This window comes from Corvus brachyrhynchos, unplaced genomic scaffold (assembly GCF_000691975.1).
Source record: "Corvus brachyrhynchos isolate BGI_N302 unplaced genomic scaffold, ASM69197v1 scaffold115, whole genome shotgun sequence".
NCBI lineage: Eukaryota > Metazoa > Chordata > Aves > Passeriformes > Corvidae > Corvus > Corvus brachyrhynchos.
The window spans coordinates 19648475-19664447 of NW_008239553.1; the positions used below are offsets into that span (position 1 = coordinate 19648475).

Below are 15973 nucleotides of genomic sequence, written 5' to 3' on the forward strand. Positions count from 1 at the left end.
TGCTGTCGATGTCCTTGGAGACTGCTCAGTGGTTGGAATGCAAGTACAATAAATGTGGATGATTGAGAGTTGTTTTGAAAACACGCTCCTGCTTTGAACCAGAAAGCTAGTTTAAACTCATGCAGGAGGATGAACTAATCTGGATTTAGTCTGACTTTTGAAAAACACCTGGGTGGCTTGACATTTCCCTGGCATTTCTTCTGTGTCTGGGGGGACATGGCATTCAATGTGTCATGAGGACAATTCTGCTTCTCAGTGTTTTGGTTCTACTGGGGCCACAGTGCTGTGGTAGGATCAAGTGCTGCTGCTGAACACTGCTAGCACACCTGGCCCTGGGGAGAGGGTTCCTGGAGCTGTTAACAGGGAAGGTGCATGGCAGGGACCCCAGAAGGTCAGCCTGGTGACAAAACCTTGCTTCAATGCCAGTGCTGCCCCAAGCAAGCCCTGCCTACTCAGTGAGAGAAGAGCTTAGGAACAAAACAGCAGGCTCTGGGGACAGAAGGCCTGTGCTAGAAACATTGCAGGGAGTCACTACACACTAAACCATGTCTAGTTCCCAGGATTAAATACCTCTTAGAAGTTGGAGTGTACTGGGTGCACTCATGAAGTTCATCTTCTGGTTTAGATTGAGAAAGGAATGCTGTCGATGTCCTTGGAGACTGCTCAGTGGTTGGAATGCAAGTACAATAAATGTGGATGATTGAGAGTTGTTTTGAAAACACGCTCCTGCTTTGAACCAGAAAGCTAGTTTAAACTCATGCAGGAGGATGAACTAATCTGGATTTAGTCTGACTTTTGAAAAACACCTGGGTGGCTTGACATTTCCCTGGCATTTCTTCTGTGTCTGGGGGGACATGGCATTCAATGTGTCATGAGGACAATTCTGCTTCTCAGTGTTTTGGTTCTACTGGGGCCACAGTGCTGTGGTAGGATCAAGTGCTGCTGCTGAACACTGCTAGCACACCTGGCCCTGGGGAGAGGGTCTGCCCAAGCGGCAGTAGGCACTCTGCACCCAGGTTTTCAGATTTCAACCCTGTTAGATTAAGATTTCAGTCCCTCACTTTGTTTTAAATACATATTAGTTGGCTGACTGGCCATCTGAGAGGATGGGTAAATTTGCTCTGTGACTGAGATTTGTTGTAAGTTGATTTGCATTGTCCTGTGAACATGCCCAGCTCCCTACTTTTATAAAGAAAACACACTTAAAAACCAGAGGGCTGTTCAGCCCTTTTTCCCTGGCACAGCTTTGGCCTTTTCTTCTCAAACAGCTTTACCACTTTGAAGGAAATTCTGGTAAAACCAGGCACAGCCCAGTCAGAACGTTTCCTGTGGGTAACCAAACTCATTCTGTGTGAGAACCTGCAGCCATTCTCTAGCAAGAAGTCTACTCAACCTATGCTCCAGGGTCAAACTTTACATTATGAGGCCCTGTTGAAACTGCAAGAGCTGCAAGAAGCTCCCTGCCTCCTGTACAGTCTTGATGACCAGATTTAGCACCTGTTGGCTGAGACACCACAAAGGGTGTGGGAACTGAGGGAAAGGAGGGGCTGGGAGGGGCCCAGGTGCGAAAAGCTGCTTCTGTCTTGTTTTTGTTGGGATTTGTTGTTGTTGTTGTTGTTTTTGTAATATGGACACTGGTTTCATATAGGCAGGCAAGGGAGGGGCAGATCTGGGGCTCAGTGTGCCATCTCCATCTAAAAAACTCATTTTCAGAGCAATGTGATCTGCAGTACCCCTGTATTTGCTGGGACATTACATCTATGCGATGCTAGGGGTGGTAATGTTATATGCTCAACTGTTTTTATTGTCTCTACAGCCCAAAATACTTGTATGGACTCTAAGTGGAGACAGAGATAATTACTTTTAGACTACATTTCATATTAAAAACATCCTCATATCAGAATGGGCTTTAACTATCTTTTGGGTGTTGGACAAATACCCTCTGCTCATGAGAGCTGAGGCACTATTTGTATCACTGCCTCTCTATATTCACCTTAGTGTCCACTCTCTTTGCTTGTTAGTAAATGACATTGGTTGTTATTTGATACCAACAGCCAAGATGAAATAAATCAGGAGCCACAGCTTTTTATTTATTTTTTTAATAATGTTTTGCCTCCCTGCATAATTTAGTAAGTCCCAACATCTGGGTAATTTCAGCAAATAGATTAATGATTGGAATGTGAAATTTTTTATTCTCCTTATAGAAGTGTCTACCATACAAACTAATTAAATTGAAGTGGTAATATGCCAAGTAGGGCTTGTAATGTGCTGGTGGACTCTGTGCTATATTCTTAAGTTGTCGTTCTTCAGGACTGTCAAACTGGCATATAAATTTTACTTCTTAAAAATATAATGAGTTGTTTTCTGCCAGTGTTTCCTCTATATAGTGGGGTTTAGTGCCTTGCCAAGGAAGATCAGAAGTTTTCTGGTATTTCTTGCTGCGTTCTCCCCACTGTGGTTTTTCTTTTTTTTTTTTAAACTTATAATTCTGTATTCCATTACACTAATAGCCAGACTTTTTTGCCATCCCACTGTGCTTAAGTACTGATTTGGATCCACTGAAAGTTGAACTGTGTTTTTAAAAAGAAATGATGAAAAATTAAAGCAGCTGTGTTGTAAATAGAAGCTCTTAAAGTCATTGGCTCTATCCAGAAGAGATAATTTTTTTCTTTTGTTTATTTGTTTGTTTTTGTTAAATGACTTGCCTTCAGATCCTGGAAATAGATCCCTGCTTTAACTAGTGTGGGGAACCATGGTGTGTTTAAACTCTGTGGGTATATGTACAGTAGATGACTTATCTTTAAGCTAAATTAAAGTTTTAAACTAATACTAGAATGCTCAGCTAACTTTAAAGCAGCCAGTTCCAGAGAAAATACCTGTAAATCCAGCAGCATGAAGCCAAAATTATGATTCATCTTTTCCTATAGAATTTTAAGTCTCTGTGTTCCCTAAATTTATACCATTAGCCTGTCGCTCCTGAAGTGCTACACACAGTGAACATGTGAAGGAAGCGGGAGGAATATCACAGGTTGTGTGGAGGGGCCTGAGGTGGAGGAAGAAAAATAGGATGTTTAGGACATATTGGTCTAGAATAGCATGGAAGTCAATCAGTGATGGTAGTCAGGCTGTTGTTTTCCTATTTGTTTTTAAATCAGATTAGAACTGTGCAAAGCAATATTAATACAATGTTTTATGAGTGTGAAGAATTTTTTTTTTTTGGTGGGCATTTTTCTTGTTGGCAGGAGGAAGTGGAAAATGAAGTGCTTGTAGGATGGATAGGCTGGAAAGTTACTGGCAGAGCAAAAAGTAGTCAATTCTGTAGAACAGGAAGATGAAAATATGCAGAGTTTTCCAGAGTGTTTGAAGTAAAAATAGAATTAATTATGTTTAATTTAATGCTTAGGGATTTAAAGCTTACTGTAAAATAAGCCAGAAAGATGAACTTATTGGTAATAGCCTGAATGGAGAAGGATAAAACTGATCTTTGGTGTTTGGAGAGAAGGATTTTGCACTTTTTGAGACATGAAATGATCAAGTCTCAGCTTTGATTAAGACCGGTATAAGTGGAGAAGAAACATGAGAAACAAGTTCAGAAAATACGGAAAGGTGCACACAATGAGGTGTGTTAGTCAACAGATTTGGCTGTAACAGAGGCAAAACCAAGACTTCTGGTGCTGCCTATTCTACTAAAGGATGGAGTAGGCAGAAATTTTGGAGGCAAGATTTACAACTTGATCTGGGAAAGATTAAGTTTTATTAATAGAAGTGAGTGGGCCTTATATTGCATATAGGTTGCATTTAAGAACATAAGGAGAAAAATCTCAAGCCAATTTTTTTTTCATTTAAACATTATTTTAATAAGCAGAAGACCTTCTAGGACATTTTCTTATTGTGTTAATAATATACTTCTTGGGTGGTTGAAGGCACAAGACCGAATAAAAACAAATCCACTAATATCACAATATTGTATGCCCCGGAGTGCTATAACAACACAGCATTTGGTCCAGAGCTAGGCCAAAACACCTGGAGCTTATGTGTTTCTCCACCCAAGGATCTCAGCTCACTGGTGGCTGACGGAAGCGTCCCATTACTCAAATCCCTGCTGTAATCTTTCAGTGTGTTGGGAATGAGGATATTGCCTTACTTCCTGACACAATACATTGAGTCGTGTCTAAATAAGGTTTATGCTGGAATGGAAAGATTTTATTCTACCATATGGATGTAGAATGTGGGTGATTTTTCCAGTTATAGAGTTACTACTGTCTTTGTGTTCTTGACATTTTAAAAAATAATTTGTGAAGCTGTTTCTGATGAGACTGATTGTTGGATATTAGCATTAGATGCATTCATTTTATCAGGAAAGAAGAAGAAAAATGTGTGACTAGTTACTAATTTATTAATCTTCTAAGAAATGAATGAGGCAAGGCAGTCCCACTTAGGAAACTGAGTTTTCAGCCTTTTAATCTCATGCCCCTCTTGAGATTCAGATGCAGATAGGAAACCAGTGACCCAGATTCCCTTCAGGCTGTAGTAACAAGTGTGAATGTGTTCATCATGTAACCAGGGACTTCTCTACATAATGATTTAGTACAAATGGAGTCTCCAAACTTGAACTGATGTATGGTTCTGACTAGTGTCTTTGAGTTGTGCAGTTGTGGGAGCATTACCACTTTTTCTACTTCATATGAGATGCAGTTTTGCACCAAAACAGCAGCTCCCATGCTTAGTCTCCTTTACTGTAGGAACAGAGGCTCAGATGACCTCAGTGACAGGATGGAAAATATTCCCTACCCAGCAATGTAGGTAGACATAGATGTTTAATGAGTTTAGGCTAGGAAGACTGTGTATAACTCTCATGTTTACAATACAACATTCAGTTGATGGATTCAATACAATAGACTCAGTAAGACCTTGATTAATATCCCTTTCCATTTCCATTAATACACCAGAGAAACGGGACAGATTTGCCATCAATGTGTATGCCCTGCTCTTTCCTTCTGACAAAGTCAACAGTGGAACAGAAACCCAGGTATATACAGCTGTTTAATTAAGGCACTCCATGCAAGATCTGGGACACAGGTTCGTGAAGTGGATTACAAAACCTTGAATGAGGATCAAGGTTTCTCTTGTTGTGTTGTCACAGATTGCTGATGTGCATTAGCATTTAGTAAATTGTGATTTTGCTTTTTATGCATTTTATTTTTAATTTAAAACCTGTTTCTGGCTTATTTGACAGGTAATTCAGAATACGCAATTCTCATTTCCTTTGGTCCTTCGCCATACTTCCCCTTTCTCTCTTGACTGTTTGGGTAGGGTAGCTGGCAAAAAGCAAGCAATTGCTTTCCTTCATTCCAAGGGGGAAACAACAGAGAAGAAAACAGCGGGATTATACAGAGAAAAGGTCTGCATTAACATTTTACTTTTTTATCTGTGTTTGTGAGCTTACTCCTAATTCATTTTCTTGAAAATACTTAAGTGGAAACTAAAATCATGTCAAGGCCTCTGGCTTATTACTGATCTTACTGAGGGGAAATAAAGCTTTTTAAAGTTAAGGCCATGACTACTTGAATGGCAAAGACTTGCTTACTGAAAACCCCGTGGATTTTGTAAATGTTAGTTGTGCGCATAAACCGATCAAGATGAAAACAATGGCAGCTGGTAGATGAAACCCTTCTTCCTTTTCAGGTGAGTGTAAATCCTTTCAAAACAACTGTGGGGGTCCCAATGTGGGGAAAAGGAAAGACACAGCATGGCTTAGAGAGGCAGAATGTAATTAAAATAAGAATTTTAAACTAGTAATTTATGCCTATCATTAACCTCAGCTGCTATAATTGAAAGTAGGATAAAATATTTCTATTTTGATAGGAAAAAGTTATAGTCAAACCCTGTGCTTTTGGCTCAGAAACCTACTTGTGATACTTCAAAATGATCAAGGTATTTGTGTAGTGATAGAGTAGATTGGGCTCCCTGTCTGCACCTCCTGTTCCACTGAACTGTAAGGAACAGAAAGCAATTTTAAAGCTTAAATCTTGAAGATACATCAGTCCTGGGTTGGGTGAGTAAAAAAAGCTTCATTTTTTCTTTCCTTATTAAAAAAAAGAACCAAAGCAGCTAGGTCCGTCTCTCTTCCTCTAGACCTGCAGATTTAATTAGGAGGTTACAAAGTTTGTGGGTGCTACCTTTTGTATTCATAAGGTAGAAATTCCTTTAGCATCTCGTGGTTGCAGTCGTCCATGTAAAGCCACTATAGTACCATTAGACCTGTGCAACAAATCCTTAGTTTACACTCTGCCTGGGACATTCCTGTTGTAGCTGTCTTGCACCCAATCTGACATGTGCCTTGGCTCATGAGAAATAATTTCTGGGAAAAATAAACAACAGACTGATATTTTAAAAATACCAAATGTTCAAAAGTCAGGAAAAACACTATAATTTTGTCTTCAACTTATCATTTGTATATGTGAATAAACAAACTCATGCAGCCTGTAGTTAGCAGTAGGTAGGCAGAAGTCTTTGTAAAAAATGGCCTGATATTTCCCCTGTTCTTGCCTGACCTCGCTCCCTCTCCATGCTCCTCTGTGTCCGTGTTAGCCATGCTGCTACTTCACCCCTGCCAGAGAAGTTTACCTGAAGGTCACATGCAGCCAAGATGCCCTCCGGAGAGTCTGGAGCAGGAGCCTGGAGCAGGATGTCTGTCAGGCACTGGTCCCCCACCGTGGTGAGGCTGGCCCAGGGTGTGCTTACCTGATGTGCCCACCCCACCAGTTTCACTTCCCCGCGTTTGGGAACAAAGGCCAAGATGATGGGCATGAGACAGAGCCCTTGTATCAACTAGATTATGACTCTTGGCTTGCCATACTGATGTTTCTGAATCTCCTCATTTTCCTAAGAAAAATAACGGCTCACTGCCTCTTTTCAACTCCATTTCCATAGCAATAAAGGTAGTAGAAATTATATCAAATAATCATTAACAAAATAGAAATAGCTCCTTTAAGGAAAGTTTCGGGAACTCATTATTTGCACAGAATGGCATTCAGCACACCATAAACTTCGCTAACTTACAATGACATACCTTGGTTTTCCTGTCAATCCAACACAAATCATGTTTCAATTGTGTCGTCCCCTGCTAAATTGGGAATTACATCCTCAGAGACCTCAGAAAGTTTGAAACATTCAAAAATCTAGAGCTATAGCTCTTTTGTGAGTAATGCTTCATTATGGATCACTAGACTGGATTTGATACTGACTCAGTTTGAGAGCTTTATTGTATTGTTTGGAATGACATAGGATTAATACTAGAAGAGAGAAACTGTCAAAAATGAGACCATGCAATGTCAAGGCAGCACTAGTTAGAAAGCCTATGGCATTTCTGGATTTATGGAGAGACTTTGTATTTAATCCATTAATCAAAAGGTATCAAGGTCTCTCTACTTTCTTTCAAATCTGGGTGGTAGCTAAGAGAGTGTAATTATTTCCTATGGTTTATTCTGAAATCAATAATCAAAGTTTTCACTTACAGGCAGAATTTTATTGGAATGAAGGGTTTTAGTGACATGCATATTGGACATTAGTGGACATCTTCAGGGTGTTGGGAATTCTTGGTTCAAGTTGGGCATTTGTTTTACTCTGGGTTTCAGCATATCAAGCGCATAGGGTCCAGCCTTTTGTCTGCTTTCTTTCCTACCATGTAGAAAGGGATTTTCATGGCTAGGGAAAGCAGTTTTTGCCAGAAACTTTTCTCATCCAAATAGAACTGGCAAGTGGCCAAAAATGTGCTGGTGGTTCTTTAGTTGTGAATTTTAATTTCCAGGCAGCTCCTTCCAGGACTTGTTTGCACAGCCTTTGCTTCTCTCATCACTGCTCTGAACAGAGGATGTGAGCAGGTTCCTGGTGCAGAAGGTAACATCTACAGGCTCAGCCTCCAGCCCCAGGCCTTCACTTAGGTTATGGGGAGGGGCTCTCTGCTTTGCCGGCCTTCCTGCTCTACCTGGAGGCAGCAGTGGGGCCCACTGGGCACTAGCAGCTGCTTGCCCACAGCTATCAAAATCTTCACTCATCTGTCTATCTGATGGGCAGATGAAAGCCCGGCTACTCAGCATGCAGAGGGCAGTGCAGTTTGTCCTACAGTTGAAAAATGATAAGGAGATTTTTACTTGGTTGGCTAGAAACTTCTTTACCCTCTCCTGAATAAAAAGCCACCCCCCTGCAATTTTTTTTGAACTCATTGTCATTCATTCAACAGTATGAAATCTGCTCATTTTGAAGTATCAATTGTTTTCCCCTAGCAACAAGATTTTTCTTGTAAGTGACAGATTGGATGTAGGAGCAGGGTGGGGCAGTGTGAAAATATATATTTCTTAAAATACTATTCAATAACTACTGTCTTTAGAGCTTTAGCGTTAAAATCATGCTACTGACTGTTTATTTTAAGTAAGGTTCCCTTACATGATAACCAAATTTGACTTATAAAATTTGTTCTTAAATTGACATACATGATATTAGATTTTAAATATAGAAATAATTTATGGGTCATACATCTCAATTCTGTATCACCATGTGGGAATAATTTGTTTAAAATATTCCTTAACAACAGGCATGTACTAACATGGACTCTAAAATCTGTGGCACTGTACTTTAAAAGCCTGTTTGCATTTTGTCTGTTTCTTTAAAGGGCTTCCGTATTGTCTCGGACTCCCCTGGAAATGCAGTAAGGATTCGTATCACATCTCAGTTGCCATAGCAACAGCAGTCTTTCCCATAATGAGCTGCATCATCTGAACTGATGTCACAGCATCATGCAGCAGGTCACACAAGGCACCTCCTAGTATTGCATCTTACAGATGTGCCGTAAACATCAAAAGAGGATGATTTGAACAGGACATGGTAAGTTGCAAAATATTGTGCTGCTCTTAATTGCAGCTCTATTTTTTCCTGTTTTATAAGGTTTTCCTAATGTAAGTGTGTGGGTTTTGCCTTGTAGAAATCATTTTGAAGAAAGATGCTGCATGCTTAATATTATTTTTCAGGCAGACAGGCTAAGACAAAGGCCTACAGAAAATGCATTCAGTCTGAATGTTTAGACTTGCCTTTGCATTTGTGATAACAGCCTAAGTATTTGAAGAGAATATATTTAAATTTCACAATCCAATTAAAGTAGCTACTGTCTGATTTACTTAAATGGAAAGAATAGCTGTTTTCAATTCTAATGCCATAAACATAGCTTGCTCCTTTCCCTGTCTCTTCATTTAAGCATTCCTATTACGTTTAGTTCCTCTTTGAACCTATTTTATCTCAATAGCACGAATATCACCTATTTACTTTCATTGGCCTTCCATAGCATGATAGTACAGAAAATACTCTGCAAACCAGTGCTGAACAAGGAACTGGAACATTATTGATTTTAAACATGGTTCAGTACTGTCCTATTTCTACTGGTATTCTTAAAAAAGCAAAACACAGATGTAATTGTCAAACAATAACCAAATATTTTGAAAGTACGGTAGCATTTAGCTCTTCTACCGTTTTACTTTCTATGACTCTGTTTCTTAAATTGTAATATGAAATTAGTGAATTTTAGGTCTTTTACTGGAAAGAAAACAAGCTTTTTTTTCTGCTGCAACTGCAGTAAAAGGTGTAGCCAAACATTCAAGTGTTCTGACAGGGTTTGCTATGAATAAAATAATAGGAATAATTAAAAAGGCTTCCATCTCTATCTTGGGAAGAAAACACCCATCTTTTATATTTAGAAAGCTGGTTAAAGTCATGTCTGTAGTATTTAGTAATCCTTTACAAGGTCCAATATTTGTTTATGTTGTATTAAGGTCTTGCTTCTGGAGGCTAGGTTTATTTTGCTTAACTTCAAGTTAATCTTGCTGGATGATATATAACAACACTAATTTGATTTTGCATGTTTGAAAGATGCAGTCTTTCAGCTGCTTGCTATTAGAATGAAAGAAAATACCAGACACATGTCATTTTAACTGATCAATATGTCCACTAGGAATTAGGGAGTGGTCTCTGGCTCTGTTCTCCCCATGTAGTTTATATTTCAAACGTGCAGCAAGAAAAAAACAACCACTAATTTTGTAGTGATATCTACATTTATTGTGGGGTTTAGTCTCTTATATTTGATAAGGTAATAAATATAATGAGATCCAACTACTCTTCATAGGGGTGTGTGTGATGGCTTGTCTGGCACAAGCTGAAACAGAGCTCTTATACCTTAATTAGACAGTCTGTACAGAATCATATACGCTTTTTTCAGCACGGTTTGGGTACATCTGTTGTGTTTTTTCCCTCCTGCAAAACACAAAGCAAATGACTGTAAATTAATATTAGATTGATGTTGTTTTATTTATTTGTGATGCATTTTGCAGTATGAAAGTAGTGGTCTCCTGCACTTGCTGTGTTCCCATCAGGCAAACTCGGAAGGGATGAGTTAGCAGGAGGATGGGGGTAGGGCGGGACAGCTGATGTCTGCCTACTGTCAGAATTAGAGGTGTGAAGAGAGCTGGTGAGCAATGCCTTCAACTCCCAACTTTAGGGATCATAGAAGAACAGTTAATAAGACATGGATGTAAGATATATCTGGTTTAGATATTATGCTGTTATTATCATCATCAATAATAATAATAATAAGTGTATTTTCTTAGATTTTTCAAGTGACTTGATTACAAATAGAATTTCTCAGATTAAAGTTAAAACTTAGGGGAAACATACTGGGTGTAAAAGAACAACTTTTGATGGTATTATTGGAGAGGTGACTGGCTCCAGTGAAGATTTTTATTTTTTTTCCCCTACTACTAAGATTACAAAGCATGTTGTTTCAAAGCATGTTGTTTCTAAACACTTTTACTCTCTATTCCTCACAATTCTCATACCATTTTTTGCCCTGGGAAACACCTGCTAATAATGGAGCTGTGATGACACTAATTGATTCTTGGTAATCTTGGCTGATTCTGACTCCTTCTGATTACTTTGATTACAGAATACTTCCTGTCAATTTTTGTATGGGCCCAAGTGTTGCACTGAGATCTGTATGTGAGGATATGGAAAAAAAAGTATGGAGTGATGAAGAGAGCCTTAGTATGAAGAGCATGCCTGATTGTCTGAGTCAGAGCATGACCAAATGCAGAAACACTAAAGATATAATACAATTTTGCTTGTAGTTGAGGCAGATTCATAACTGGTACAAGTGAGACAGCATTTGACAGTGTGAAAATTGTGTTGCTTTCAGCTTTGTTCCACAGCTGGCCTTATTCACCATTACTGAAGGAAATATGTTTTGTAAATACATGTATTCTTCCCTGAAGTAGCTGAATTTGGACATTTAATCTGAAGGCCAGAGTTCTTCTGTATATGCAGAATCATACTGACGTGGAGTTGGAGATGGGCGTGTACTAGTGAACTGAAAGGATGTTACTGTTTAATCTTTACTTTGCTCTGAAGGGTTTTATTATATCATCAATTAAGTAGTTCTTACATAGCTTAGCACTCAATGCAGAGAGAAACAGAAGCTTTGTTCTTCCCAAAGCAGCTGTAGGAGCTGATGATAAAACCTGACCACAGCAATGGAAGTGGGTACAATTTTAACACTTTGTAGGGTTTTTTTTCACCATACAACAATGCAAAGCCTACCTAGAGGGGATCAGAGCATGTCCTCAATGAAAGGAAGTTTTCCTTCTTCTCTAAAGATGAGTTGAGGGAACCCTATTCTCTGAACTTTACCTTTTGTAGGTCACGTTACAGTAGAACAGTGGGTGGGTGTCCTGGGCCTCCCACCCCTGGCAGATCTGGAGTGAAGCTTTCATCCCTTGAAGGTCTCGTTAAAGGAGCTCTCTTTATCAGAAGTGCTCAGGTATTGATTAGAATTGGTGGCATTTCCAAAATACTGGTAAAATACCTCCTTCAAAGTAATTGAGGAATTAGAAATAATTAAAAAAATTCCCGTGGCATGTCCTAGTCTACTTGCACCCTTCTGTAAAAGTCACTGCTGTGTCATGAAAGAAATATTGACAACATTCTCGGCTTGATTTTTTTCCTGGTCTCTGCTGAGTGCTCCTAGCTTCAGGGAGGGGCAGAATGTCTGAAGTTCCAGAGTTGCTTTTAAAAGAAAAAAAAAAAATTGTATTAAAAGATACCACGTTTCTTTGCTGAAATAGTATATTTATATTTTGTACTGTAAGCATGGCCCATGCTTTGTAATGAAATTTCTTTACATTTTGTAATGAGATACTATACTGGTGTTACTGGGACAAAATTAATGGTACATGAATGAAAAGATGACGTCAAGAAATCATCTTGTGACTAATTTATGTCTGAATACTAACATTTCTGTGGACTGCAGGGGGTAAAGGTGGCTTTTGCTTTTCCTTTTCGATTTAAACAGACACTCATCAGAGCAGATTCTAGCTCCAGAAAAAAGAAAGTTGTATATGTTGTATATGTTACCACTATAATGAGTCACCCAGACTGGGCCAAGACTTTCCTGCCACCAGAAAGGAAGGAGTCAGTGGAAAAGCTGAGCTGGATGAGCGAAAAGGAGACTAAATTAGTGAGGGAACAGGACATACAGTGGGTGGAATTAGCAATGGATGGGCATCATATCTGATATCACTCTCATGATCCAGAATGCTCCTGAAAAAGCAGCTGCCATCTTGGGCTTCTCAGCCTGTGGAGACTTTGGCACAGGGCAAGGCAGACCTCAGCTATGTTTCTAAGCCTAACAGGCTGTTACTATAGCCATTTTCTTTTTTGTCAGTGCTTACAGGCTACCTGTACCTGGCTTGCTGCACAGGCGTGTGTGGTGTTTGGTTGGTGCTCTTGGACAAAGACCCATGGAGTACGGTCTTTCTCATACTCAGTTTTATATCCTATATTTTCTGCAGATTTAAAAATAAAATTAGCTATCCCCACTTCATATCCATCGAAAAAACTAAAAGTGTGTAATATAAATCCTTCAACTAGTTTGGTATGGTCATATATATGTGTATGTATAATATCAGAAGGGTCATCCCAAAAATCCCTCTGAGTATCAAAATGAGTTTTTCTGAAGCAAATTTTTCTTATTTTTAAAAAGTCTTCAGAAAAGCTTTGTTTCTGAAGAAAAAAGTCAGGGAATTAATTAAAAAATGATTCAGATTGTTTTTCCCTTCCTGTTTGGTGCATGAAAGACAGGTTTCAAATATCTGGACTCCTGAGTGCTTTGAATCCCAGCAAGGCTGACTCAGCTTCTCATCCCTCCAAGGTCAAAAAATTCAGCTCTGTGTAGCTGACAATGTCTGGCACTTTCAGACAAGATGCATCAAGCCAGGAATACTCTCTGCTCTGCATGAACTCTCAGTTCTCATGGCATGTGTCAGATACAGGCTTGCCCTGGCAGACTTGGCCAGAATGCTGGTGCCTCCTGCTTGTCCAGTGTTGAGTCCTGGTGCCAGGCAAGGAGGGACTTCCTCTCAGCTGTGTAAAGAATATCTTCTAAGGTGCCTGGAAGCGGAGATAGCTTGTAAACGTAAGTGGAGTGTCCTCCAGCCTGGGGGATAATATTTGTGTCCTGAGGAGAGTATCAGCCTCAAAGTTAAGGGTGGAGAATGAGCACTGTGAATTGTATTGACACTTCCTTACCTTTGGCAGCCCTGTGGCTTCTGGAACTGTTAAGGGCATCCAGAGCAAGTAGTCGGCTCTGTGGGAGACCAGCTGCTCTGTAGGGTGAGGCAGTAGAAAGGCTCCGAGAAGGGGAAGCACCTGGCAGCAGGCACGGGAATAACAGCCCCAGCACTGCTGGTGCTCCATGTCCAGTTACTTTCTCAGACACCCCAAGTATGCTAAGCACTTAGCATTCTCTCTTTGGCAAAGGGGTCTTTCAAATAATAGTGATTTCAATGAGGAAATAGCTCTATAAAATACTTTTCTCAGCCTCCATGGTGCAGTGTCTTATGGGAGCTGACACACATAGAAAGGTAGCCTTTGTTAGCATGAGGTTGTACTAAAAGAACTCCTAGCATTTAACTGAGAAAGCACCCACTGCAGTAATTAGTTCTGCTTTCAGTCTTGCTGTATATCTATTACTTTTTAAAATGTTTTTTGTCTGTTAAGAGTTGCCCTGTACTGATTCTCTTGTAAATTCAATGTTGTCACAGTTTCAGGATTAGGATGCAGACATGAAGTTGCTTCATGTGCTGTCAAATATTAATATCATTTTTTTTTGCCAGCTTGGTGTGTGGGTAAAGTGAAGAATGCTTTTATCTGAATACATGCAGGTTTAGGTTTTTTTTCTCTTTTTTTTGGGTGTGATTTTTGCAGCATTTTCTCTCTGGTCTAAAAGCTCATGGTTGAATCTCTACTTCAGTCTTAAAATGCACCCCATGTAACCTCCATAACTCCTCTTTGCGGGTTATCTTAGAATTGTATTTGTTGTATTTAGCTCCTCTCAGTTCCATCATGTGTTGACTTCCTCTATGTCTTACTTGCTCCTTCCAGCTTGCTCTTCCTGATTGGTATGCCTGTAATTGCTCTCTTCTATAAAGTTCTCATTCTTATTTAAGTCCCTTGGAAAAATGTCACATTTCTTGTAGACTGTTTCTAAAAAGTGGTTCATGAAAGGTTAGATACAGAAAACCTGCGGGACTTCAGGGTTATTACTATGTTTTAAAACAACAAAACAGTTCAGATCTCTCTGCTGAAGCTTAGATAGAACCCTTATAGTGGTAGGGGCTTTACAGACATCTGAGAAACAGTCAAATCTTTTCTGATTAGATTGCCTTGATTTTCACCTTAAATTGAGGTGAATAATTGTTTTTCTCACTTTTCCTAAGTATTTCCTTATAAAGGATAAGTAACATGCCCAAGTTGCTCAGAAAACCTCTGGCAGACCTGGGAGAAAAGGCTATTTTTCCTGTTGCTCGTATAGAACTTAAAAATATATAATCTTTCTTCTGCTTGTCTTTGTATTTTCCTGTTTGTGCTTCTGTGTTTGTTTTCTGAGCTTGACTGTTTTTTATTGGTCATGGTTTTATTGGATAAAGCTGAGCTTTTGGTGGAGATCCATGAACTTTCAAGGGATTTAAGGAAAAAAATGGTTGCTACCTGCTATAAATTAGGCTTCAAATTAACACGAGAAGCTTGGGAACATTGTAGTTTTCAAAAGAGGAGTATGTGCTTGACAAAGAGTTTTAGACAAACCTTGACTGTATTGATTATAATGAAACAAAAAGCTGCACCTTTATGCGTTTAATTGGCAACAGAAAGGAACTTCTTGGTTTAAAAAAAAAACCCACAGCACAACAAAACCTTACGTCTGTTTTGAAAGTTTCAAAACAGCATTTCCTTTATTGGCTAGATAAGTGCTCCTCCTTTGTTTGACAGATTGCTGTGATGGAATACTCTCTGCCAAGACAATCAATGCAACAAAATATGTCTGCAAAATAGATAAAAAAGAGAACAATATACCTACCAACTGAAATATTATGCTCATTATGTAGAAAATTGCAAAGTAAGGACAGATGCCTTTTTTTGCATTACATAGTACAACGTTAAGTAAGCAAACCCACCAACAAATGCTGTTGAACAGTTGATTTTACTACATTTTTTCCCCTTCAATTATATATATAAAAAAATAAAAAATAAGTTTTTGACAGGTATTTATTTGAGAGATGGATAGAACATGTACAGTGAACACAAAAAAAAGGAGCTTGATATCGTCAAGCCTGAGGGCTGTATAAAATTGTTTTTCAGCTGATATTGCAAAACGAGCCTTAAAGAAAAACAAAATACTAGTTAGCAATGAAAAAACTAATGAAAAACTTTTCTCAGCACTTAGTTTTTGTCATGAAAAACTGTACTTCAGGGCTGAGTGATATTGATAGAGTAACTACGGTCCATTGAGAATGTTTTCAGATAAGGACATCTTTCAAAGTGGTTGCATGAAGCTACTTCAGGCTGCTTACAATTTTCAAGTGTGTTAGATCATGTTTAG

At 39.0% G+C, this 15973-nt stretch overlaps 1 protein-coding gene across 5 annotated transcripts in view; it reads left to right on the top strand.

Moving 5' to 3' along the window:
- Nucleotides 1-8757: 8757 nt before the first annotated feature.
- The window catches only part of AKAP6 (A-kinase anchoring protein 6), a 274630-nt gene continuing 267414 nt past the window's right edge, over nt 8758-15973 (top strand). For 2 of the 5 annotated variants that reach the window (XM_017741971.1, XM_017741970.1), the window contains exon 1: nt 8758-8883. The gene's annotated coding sequence lies outside the window, so the exon portion shown is untranslated. The remainder of the gene's footprint in view (nt 8884-15973) is intronic. The other 3 variants (XM_017741973.1, XM_017741974.1, XM_017741972.1) reach the window with 2 other exon arrangements.